The following is an 11,102-nucleotide window of genomic DNA, read 5'->3' on the forward strand; positions in this document are numbered from 1 at the left end:
AAAAAATAAAAAATATGTACCTATCAGAATTTCCCACAGGACAGAAATTTCAGTTTTCAGCCAGCTATCCTTTCCACCTTTGCAGATGAGGGAGGGGAATGGAATCTCCAAAAACGAAAGTGACTGAGATGATGTGAGGCCACAAGTTTGTCATGTCCCACCAGGCACACATATCCCCTTGCTCTGGAACCCCAGTTTTGAAGTGTCCAAATGTAATCAGGGAAGGTGCAGGGGCCTTATGTATGCCCTACCTACCCTTGAAATCCATTGACCTGGGAGTTTATTTTAAAAATGTATTTATTTGATCCTCCTTCAGATTCTTCAATATTTTCCCTCCACCTTTGTCCATTCACTCAGTTCCTTGTTTCAGTCCTGTCTTATTGCCAGCTTTAGCCCTTTTCCAGCCTGTTAGCAACATACCCTTTCTCCCTGCTCCATTCCCTCTCCCCACACCTCACGCCTGAGACTCACATTCTCATCTGTCTCTGGAAAAAGAAAAGCAACTTCACTGAGCCTGCTGCTAACAGCAGAATTCTAAACGGTGTAGTTATAGTTCTGTGTTCGTGAAAAGAAATCTCTGCCTTAGGTAGCAATTGAAAGAAGCTTGGCAAGCTGAATATAGCTCACAACTGGCATTTGTCCAGATCACAGAAGCACCATAGAAGTTTATTGTAATTGATTTTGCTGAACAGAAGCATAGTTTTGCAGGTCAGGACTCAGGTGCACTGGCAGAACCATATCTGGAAGCTTGCACAAAAACCCGCTTGCTCTTGACCTGGCTCTAACCAGGGGTACAGTGTCAGTTTCATAAGCACTACAAGTCACTGGGAATGTCAAAGCATTCAGGGATGTTTTGCATGCTTCAAATAATTCTCTCTGTTATTTTGAAGGATTCAGGGTAGGAAGGAAAAACAAACAGTTTCCAAAGAGCTCTCAACAGAAATACAAATAGTCACTGACATTACAGCTGCCAAATCTTGTGTATAGAAAACAGATCTTGTTCTTGTGTTTTCAGTTGCCCCCTTGCCAAAGCTGATCACATTAATAGAAACAGGGATTCTATCCAGACTATTTACTGCATTCTGACTCGTAATTGCCATCAAGTTTCTATACAGCAGTTGCAATTGCTCACTTTCCGTGTTTTAAGCTCTTCATTCCTCTGCTGTTCCCCTCCTCCCCCCATGGATTTAAAAATATGTTCTTCAAAGTTCTTTTCAGCATCAGCTGATGTTTCATGGATCATGGAGGAGAATGAACTTTCCTTTTTAGAACTAGTGTCATTTCCACTACTGATCAAGGTGTTAAACAAAAAATAAATATGTGCAGTAAAAAAAACAGCAACAAAAACAGTTCTGTATTTGGATGACTAATTATCAATGCTTCATAAGTCTCTAGAACTGTTGGAATCAAACATTTTATTTTTGGCTGTTTGTTTAACTTCTATCTTTATGAAATATTTTGCCTTGGTTTAAACACACGCCCATTATCTTGCTATAGTTTGATTATTTTTTGCTTGCTTTTGAAAATACTTTTTTTTTTTTTTTGGTTTTTACTGTCAGGTACTTCACAATGTCTGACAATAGGATGCTGGGCTCTTCTTTTTTCCTGCTGTTCACAGTAACAGAAAAGTGTCTGCAGAAAACCTATCGTCATTCTCCATGGAGTAGCCATCTGGTGCAGTGAGAATAAGCAAATGGTACAGTATATCAGCAGTATTTAACAGACTGATACAACAGAAATACAAGTTCTGTTCACATGATGCTAAGCTTCTTCAAACACCTTTTATTTTTGGGGGGAGGAAGGGGCATGTGTTAATGTGTTTTATAAATTCTCCAGAAGTGTCTGATAAATAGAGCTGAGGGAATAATTGAAAAATCTGGAAAAAAAATCCCTTCATTTTGGGTTGACCCAAACCAACAATTTTTCAGTTTCCCTCATCAAAACTGAAATTGAAAAATTGAGGGAAAAAATGGGTTGAACTAATTGTTATGGTCAACCTGACTTGAAATGTTTCATTTACTTTTTAGGTGTTTTAATGCCCTTCTCCCTCCTCTGTTATGTATTTTAAAATTAAATCTAGCTACATTAATTAATTAAATAATGTCAAAATGAAAATGGGGCTGTCAAGAGGAGAGATTGATGACTTAGTCAATCACAGCTTTGTTGGCTTCCTTCCACCAAGGTGTGCTGTTATTGCTACTCTTCTGCTTACACCTGGCAACAGCTTCCTCTCTGACTTATGCCTTTTTTTTTTTTTTGGCTATCCCTTCTCCTGTGTGTCTCACCACAGCATAGACAGAGCAGAGATGAAGTAGCCAGTTGTAGCACTCACATGACAACATCAAACCTTCCCCTGGGCTTTAAAGTTTGGAAGTGGGATGCAACACAGAAAGGATGTTTGGCTGGCAAAATGGAGAGGAGGGAAATAGAGGGGGGAGAATAGAGGGGAAACAGGGGGGAGAGATCCTAGCAAAACACAGGAGGGAAAGGAAAAGAGAATTCTAGGATAAGGGAAAGACTCCAGTGGAGGAAAATAGAAAAGTGACAAAGAAATAGGAGACACCTCAGCAGATTTTCTAGTTGAATTTAATATAATTAAAACAAAAGTAACAAACGAGGCATTTCTGGCTGTAAAATGATTGTGAGAGCTCCCTAAAATTGACTGCTTAAATCTTTGTGATTTATACTAAATCATTGGCATCTCATAATACTACACAGTCCTTTTGTAGTTCCACACAATCTCTTTAGCTTTTCAAGCAGGAGTCTTTTACGATTGATGTCATACAGAACTGTAGACAATCAGAGCAAGAACAGATAGTTTAATACTCTTGTTAGTGGCTGGGACATCTGGCACAACACATTTTTCCCTGGAAAGCGAAGCTCATAACTTCTTTTCCATTTGCTGAATTTCTACTTTAGCTTATTTACTCTGATTCGGATTTAGACTGAGTTAAAAGAATTCTACTTTGTGATGCAACATTAAGTCAATATTTTGGCATTGAGGAACACACACACACCAGGTAATAAAAATGTTTTCATTACTTTTGATTCTGGAATTGTATTTGTTGCATAAGAGGTGATAAGATGTTTTTCATTTTTTTTGAATGCTTATGTAAATGAGACGAGACCCACCTTTGCAAGGAACAGCTTTTGCTGGTCTTAGAATAAAGGTGCTTTGCACCTTCAGTTAATTCAAATTATTCCCTTTTTCAAGCCATATAAAACTAATTTGGTTACTAACACCACCACTTAGGGCTAGTCAGTTCATTGGCTTTGCACCTTGGTGGAGTACACACTGCTGAAACTGTGACTCTGATTGCTGTGGGAGACCAGGTGCTGCTGGTGTGATATTCCTCACTGAGATCAAGTGGTTGAGGAATGGTGATGAATGAAAGGATCCCTGGCTGTGACCAGAGTAGCTGACTGGGTGCCCAGGAAGTGATAAACTGCTCCACAGAAAGGAGTGAGGTAACTTCTTGTCCTCCCTGCCTCCACAGCAAATATGCAAGCCAGGAAGGAATTGTGGTCTTTGATCATTCAATCCCATGTATGCTCCTGGGAGGGCACAGCCTCAAGGTAGATTGTCAAGCTATTCCCTTTCACACACTCTGTTTCTTATGGAGCAAACATGACTCAGACCTGTTTAATTCCTTTTTTGGCATTGCAATTGATAGCAGCATCCGTGATGTATATGGTTTTAGAATAATAAGGTTTGCAAGTAAGTCAGATATTGCTCCCTTTGTTGACTATCATTTCCTTTTCAGAAAGTGGGTTAGAAAAGCAGATATTTAGAATCAGGCAGACAGCTTCCCAGATTTAGAGCAGCCCATATTTTGTTCCTAAGATACATAATAGTACACCTTTAATTACAGCCTCACATAGGCTATAATTAAGGGACATGCAGAAATTTAATTGCAAACAAGTCCCAAGGAGACTGTAACTCCACTAAAAAAAAAAAAAAAAATTAAACCCAGCATGAAATTTGGCACACACATACTAAGACGGGAAGTCAATTAACTTACAATGGTTTATTTAACATTGGTTTATCTGGATTTTTTTTTTTTTTTTTTTTGGTACACATTTGGCAACTTTTTGTTGACTTCTAGTTCAATGTATAATGTAAACTCTTAAAAATACTAATGCCATTAATATTTTAATACTGTCCATTTCATTTTGATGTCTCTTTTATTTTGAAATCTTAAATAAGCTTAAACAGTTTACACATTTTAAACCTTAAACCTTGGGAATAGAAGGTGAAATTTTCCTTAGTGCAGAAGCCCATCACAAGGCTTCTGCATCACTTCAATCCCACTTAAGCTCTCAAAATAATTCTCTATACAGAAGATAGAGAATTGCATTTTCTAATCAGGTACGCCTCTCCTATTTTTTCATTTCCAATAATCTAGAGATTGTCATGTCACAGTCATCCTTGGTATCCTGGAAGAAGTCAGGCAACAAAGAAAGGCAAAATCATGCTCTTGCCAAGCCTTTGGATCCAAATCCTGCAAACTGAGACATCTGACTAACTTTACACACATAAGTAGTCCCATTGAACTCACATTCATGCAGTTATTCGCATGCCTCACTGTCTGCAGGATCAAAGCCTAGATTTAGATATCATCCCAATCATTTTGCATTTTCTGGCTTTTATGTTATTAAAATGAAGCCCACTGTTCATAGTTACCTAAATTCGCTGTTCAAATATTTTCATTTCAACATATTTAATCAGAATCTGTGTTTGCATTTTTTCTATATTTTAGGAAAAATCTCCATAGCAAGTGAAAAGAGCTCTCAAAGAATGTAAAATATCTCAAGTCCCTTGTTTTAGAACCATAATCAGAGCTGATGAGTCATTTTTCAACAGCTCTTTACACCTACTGCCACAATAAGCTTCACAGGCTATAACTGGCTAATGGTACTGAACTGATCCTTTGCAAATTAGTAATTCAAACCGGAAATTGTTTACAAAAATACATACCATCCCTGTGGTGGTATTTCTCTGTTTCACTTTTCCTTTTCAGTTACTGTACTGCTGCCACGTTGTAGGCTCTAGTAATTCGCCTCTTTTGGAGCAGATAGTGGTTGGACCCACTGATAGTACAAAGTCCTGTTCTCCCATTTTATCCTGTGTACAGCAGCTAATCACAAGTGCAGCCTTTCCACTCTGGTCCATGGTATTCCTTCCCCACTGGATCAACTGAATAGGTTGAACGAGGAGGCAGAATTTTATTGTGGATAGTGTAGCAGTGACCTATTCCATTTAAATTGCACTGATTCCATTTAAATTGTTTGTGTGTGTTTATGGCAGTTTTTTGATCATTAGAATGGTTTAATTTTTTTAAACACTTGCCATTTTTCAGCCAGCTCTAGAGTTCATCAGTGGATCAAGTAGGGAAGTGCTAAATATTTGGAATTACTTTTGGCTATTGTGCTTTGGCATCTCTTCTACTATTTTGAAAATGTCTTCTTTGTCATATGGACTACTTGTTTATGTTAGGAAATTATCATTAGGACATGAATGTCAAGCCAGATTTCCACCACTGAAGTCATAATTGCTGTAAGATCCAATTCATCTTATAAGAACATATTTTCTCCACTTTCTATAATTCTCTATCCTCCCAGCTACTACATGGAGACCTAAAAAGGGGAAAAAAGCAGCTGAAAAAGACAGTCTGGGAATCTTAGCACTTCACCTCTGGACTCAGAAATTGATCATTAAACCATTTATATCAGTCTTTCCTTCCTGAATAATTTCAGTGTTTTTCTTCTTCAATGGACTTATCTGCAGCATGGCTACCTTTTCTCTTTTACCTCATTCTTACTCTGTCAGTGAGAAACACTGCCTGTCCTTTACATAGCAACCTTGAAAAATAATATTCATAGAATATTAATATTCAGAATATCCCCCAAAGAGAAATTATGTCATAATTTTTGTCATTCTCATATTACTCGTTTAGTACATTTCCATTACAATTTTGAGGACACACACATTAGATCATGTTGTAACTCACAATTTCTCTTTCATGGGAAATTTACATTTTGAAATTTGCTTTATTCCAAATCTAAATGGAAAAAAAATGAAATTTCCTGCAAAACATTTTTTAAATAAAATTCTTTTGAAGTCAATTGTAAAGTTCTGTTTTGAAAAAATTGAAACATTTTGTTCTGGTTTAAACTTTTATATTATAAATTAAAAATATTTTGAAATGAAAAGTTGTTTCAAAATAATAAACTGAAATGTTGAAATTTTGTTAAAATCAACATATGCCCGCAAAAAGTTTCAGTTTTGTTGAAATGGCATTTTCTGGCAGACCTACATGCCATTGGAACATATTTGGCCAGCTGTACTAAATGTAATTTATCTTGTAAGCACATTTTATTTCTTTATTGTTAACTTCTACACATGAAATTCTTGCAATTCATATGCTATTCAGACTCAAAGCTGAAATGCAGGGCAGAGCTTAATCCAGACATTTCTAACATTCATAACCATGGTACTTAGATTATGTTAAGATTACCTACCTCAAAAATGAAAGGATACACGCGTTTAAACCGACTAAATTGACTTGTGGTACTCAAATTAGCTAACTGAAACTGTCATCCATACCTGTATCTTTTTCTATATCTATACTGTTTCGAAGGTACATAGTACTCTGATATCCAACCACCCTACACCACTATTAAACAATGACATTATAAATGTCCTTAGAATGGAGCCATTAATTTTTTTCACAATATGCCTGTGACTTTCATATAATCATACAGTCTTTCATGCTCTCTCAGAAGTTAGATTAAAAGGAAAAACTAGGGATTTAAATCTATGACTTTAATGGGTCATAGTTTGTTCTTCTGTATAACCAGTGCAACCTCAATGAACTTCAATATACCAAGAAGAGGGGAATTCTCAATTAACTATTTATACTCTTTGCCATTGTTCTGTAGCCATTTTCCCCCTTATGTTGCTCTTTGGCCGTTGGTTGTTGGTATCCCTTACTCTACCCTTTTCCTACCACATCAAACTTCAAGCTATCTAACTTCACTATCCTTGACCATTGTGCTTTTTGACCTCCCTCTTCCTCTCTCTTCCCTTTATCTCTATATCTCCCTTACCCTCTGTTTACTCTCCTGTCTTCTCATCATTCTTACTCTCACAATCCCTTCCTAACATTCTTTTTCCAGAGCTAAGTCCCCAATGAGTTACTCCCAATTCCACCCTCCCCCAACCATGAACACTATTTGCAATATAAATGCAACAAATATATCAATGATTATATTTTTTTAATGTATTTTATGAGCCATAGCCACCTTGCTAGTGTTGCTGTATCTCTTGTCTGCCACGGTTTGGTTGTTGTTTGATTTGGGTGGGAATGTTAGACTGTAAACTCTTTGAGGCAGGGAACTTTTCTTTCTTTATTTTTTACAGTGTCTACCATTTTTTGTTTCTGTTGCCATAGAAATAATAAATGATAATAAGTTAAGTCACTGGCATTAAAATAAGTCCTTGCCTGACAGGATAATGTCACTCCTGTTTTATAACAGGCTAGGTTCACTGAAGTCAAAAGAATTGCTCCCAAGTAAAGGACTGGAGAACCATGAACATAAGCTTTTCTCTGCATGTTTGGCAAGAAACCTACAGCTAACACTTCATTATTTAATTACCGTATATACTCAATCATAAGCCAGTTCATTCATAACCTGACCCTATAATTCAGGGGTCAGCAAACTTTGGCTCCCAGGCCATCAGGGTAAGCCACTGGTGGGCCGAGACGATTTTTTTACCTCAACTATCCGCAGGCATGGAAATTTGAGGGGGGAGAAGCTGTGGGTCAGGGAAGTAACCCCTGTGACCATCCCCCACATGACCCCACCCCAGCCCAGGACCCCCACATTCTCCCCATCCCATCCGTTCCCACCTTAGCTGGGGCGGGCCAGGGGAGGATGTCTCTGACCTGGCCGGAACTGCTTGGCCAGGCTGGGCGACACGGCCGCAGCATACTCCGGTGGGCCAGATTGGGCAACGTGGCTGCAGCATATTCCAGTGGGCTAGGCAGGCCAGCACAGCCACAGCCTGCCAGTCCAGGAGCTGCAGCTGCTTCCAAAGCTGTGGGGAGAGCAGCATGGCTGGAAGAGGAAAGATTCTGGCCCTGCCCCTTCCCTTCTGGCTCTGCTGGCTGTGCTGCCTCTCCTTGCCTCTATTGTTGGGGGGGCAGGGTCTGTGTCCCACCTCTCTCCCTCTCTATACCCGTTCATAAGTCGACTCCCTTCTCTGATGCTTCCCTTTTTTACTAAAAAAAATTCAGCTTATGAACGAGTATATACGGTATATTAATTTTCAAGGAGGCATACCTTAATACTTAGAAGGCCTTTATATGTTTGAATTTCACTGTATAATTCACAATGTATTTCTGACAGTATTTTAAATAAGGATAGGAGAGGTTGATTCACCTATATTCTTGATTATATTTAACAGCTTACTATAAACAGTTACTTATACAGAGGATTGAGCCTTATACTACTTTGTATTTTATAAGCAAGCCATTTACTGGATATCAGTCATTACTGGATTATAATTCCTTTCCTAGGAGATACTCAAAGAGATATATTAAGGCATTATAAAGATCTACATAATTCCCTCTGACAATAATTTCTTCAATCTCAGCAAAATAATGTGTACAGTCTAGAGCAGTGGTTCTCAAGCTAGGGCCGCCGCTTGTTCAGGGAAAACTCCTGGCAGGCCAGGCCAGTTTGTTTACCTGCCTCATCCGCGGGTTCAGCTGATCATAGCTCCCACTGGCTGTGGTTCATCGCTCCAGGACAATAGGGGCTTCAGGAAGGGCGGCCAACACGTCCCTCAGCCCGCACCACTTCCTGTAGCCCCCATTGACCTGGAAGTCCGTAACATTAATCGCAGGAGGGAAGTTAAGGACGTGTAAGTGTTTGCAGGAATGCAGCCCTAATGAACGTTAACCTTCATCTGGGGAGACTCCAGATATAAAGCTATTCTGCACCTTTCTTTAGCTCCTGTAAAAATTATATGGCAATTAATGCTGGGACTGACAAATACTATAGATGGAGAAAGACTTCTATTATTTTCCTTTATGCTACTTATGCTTTACAATTGATTACCTTACCCAACAAGAAGTGTATGTGGGGGGTAGAGGGAAGAGGGGATTAAAGAGGTCATCACATCAACTGGAATGTCAAGATTAATTATTTTTAGGGGTCTGGAACTATACATTTGCACCAACACATTACCAGTATGGTAGGCAGAGCTGAGTAAATAACTTATTAACATATATGATGAATTATTTAATTTTGCGAAAATATTGAACAATGTTTTTCATCTATAAGTGTTTGCAGGATCAGGCCCTTAATGTGATTTTGCTGAAGTGGGTTGGGTTTGAAGTCTGTAGATGGTGTTGAAATGTGCTGCAAAATACTGGGCAGGTTGGAAGATCCATTGCTACCTGGATTCACCATGACCACCACTATCATTTCCATTGAAGGGGACAGAATCCACAAAGGCCAACCCAGGCATTGTATTACAGTAATATCTTGGAATTAGTTAAGTCAACACATTAGGGTCTTGGATTATGGAAGAAAATTTCCTCTAGCCCAGGCATCTGCCCACTCTGGTCATTGGGTTCTGAATGTACCCACACATGAATCCTAAAAGGCAAATATACATATAAATAGCTGTTTTCATGAACAAAAAGACAAGTTTTTGTGCATGCAGTGAGATTCACTGATGATGAAATCTAAAAAGACCCTTGAAAATGTGGCTTTTGAGCTTTACTTTTTTTTACAATGCCCCCAATATTTCATATTGGTTTACAATCAAAACTTTGATTGTATTAATCACTAGATGAGCCAAAACAATCTGTTTTTGATTCCTTGTTCATTGATATCCCTGGTTTTAGTATTTCAACTTCTGTGTTACCAACTGTGTTTACCCTATTTCATTTTTTCATAAACTAGATTTTTTTCCCTGATAATTTTTATATATTCTCTCTCTTTTAAAAAAAAATTCTTGTTCAACTTCACTTTCTCCCAGAATTTTCCAGGTTCTTAATTGAAGGGGAAGATTAGAAAAGGCCAAGGGAACTAAACACTTTCCAGGTGTTTTTGATCAGGGTTTGTACCATATTTTTTCTGTTTCAGGGATGTTAATTTATGGAGAGGCTAAAAAACTCCAACAGCACTGGCAAAGCTTTCATTATGATCAGTGGGTTGTAAAGCCTAAATATTCCGTTTGTAGTGTGTAAGGGTATGAACTTTATCGGTAATTAATATCAGTCAATGCTCCATGTGACTGCAATAAATCTATCTGATACATGGTAGTTTTAATATTGAAATAAAACAAAATGAAGATAAAAAAGCCACTGGGTTGAATTTTTCACTTCTGATTAGGCTTGCAGCATGTTCCCCTTTCTTTCTTTACAATGACAAGCCTGTATCCAATGGCTTTACTTTGCACTACTCATCTCAGATAGGCACACATTTTCTGAATAACATTTTTCTAGCTTATTTATATAATCATTAATTTCTAGGTAAGATTAAAAAGAAAGATGTGTCACTTCTTATTCAGTATAATGTTGACTAAGGACAACTGCAAATGCTTATTCTTATACAAAGTGTTTTGAAATTTTTAACACAAATGCAGCGTGAAGACCACCTCCATTTTTAAAGTCTCAACAAAAAGGCTCTGCACAGAGTAAACTGATTGGCACTCAGTTTATGAACCTCAAAAAAGAGAGGCTTGAATTAACCCTGCTGGTATGTAACCCCATTTTACAGAAGATGCTAGATATCTTGCTCCTCATGCTTGAACCACTAAGTCATCCTGTCTGACATACCTTCTAGCCCTATGCCATGATATTTTTTAATGGATGCCTAAAGCTAGATTCCTAAATCTTTATTTAAGTACCTAATAAGTGGCCTGGTTTTCAAAGGTGCTGATGACCTCACATCAGCATTCCTTTGACTTCAATAGAAGAAGAGTGACACCAATGCTTTGGACCACTATTGTTAAATGCAGGAAAGATTTTTGTTTCTTTTTTTAACAAAGGTAGATTCTATCCTACCACTAATTTGAGCTCAGA

The sequence above is a fragment of the Chelonoidis abingdonii genome, chromosome 2 (assembly GCF_003597395.2).
Source record: "Chelonoidis abingdonii isolate Lonesome George chromosome 2, CheloAbing_2.0, whole genome shotgun sequence".
In the NCBI taxonomy this organism is placed as follows: domain Eukaryota; kingdom Metazoa; phylum Chordata; order Testudines; family Testudinidae; genus Chelonoidis; species Chelonoidis abingdonii.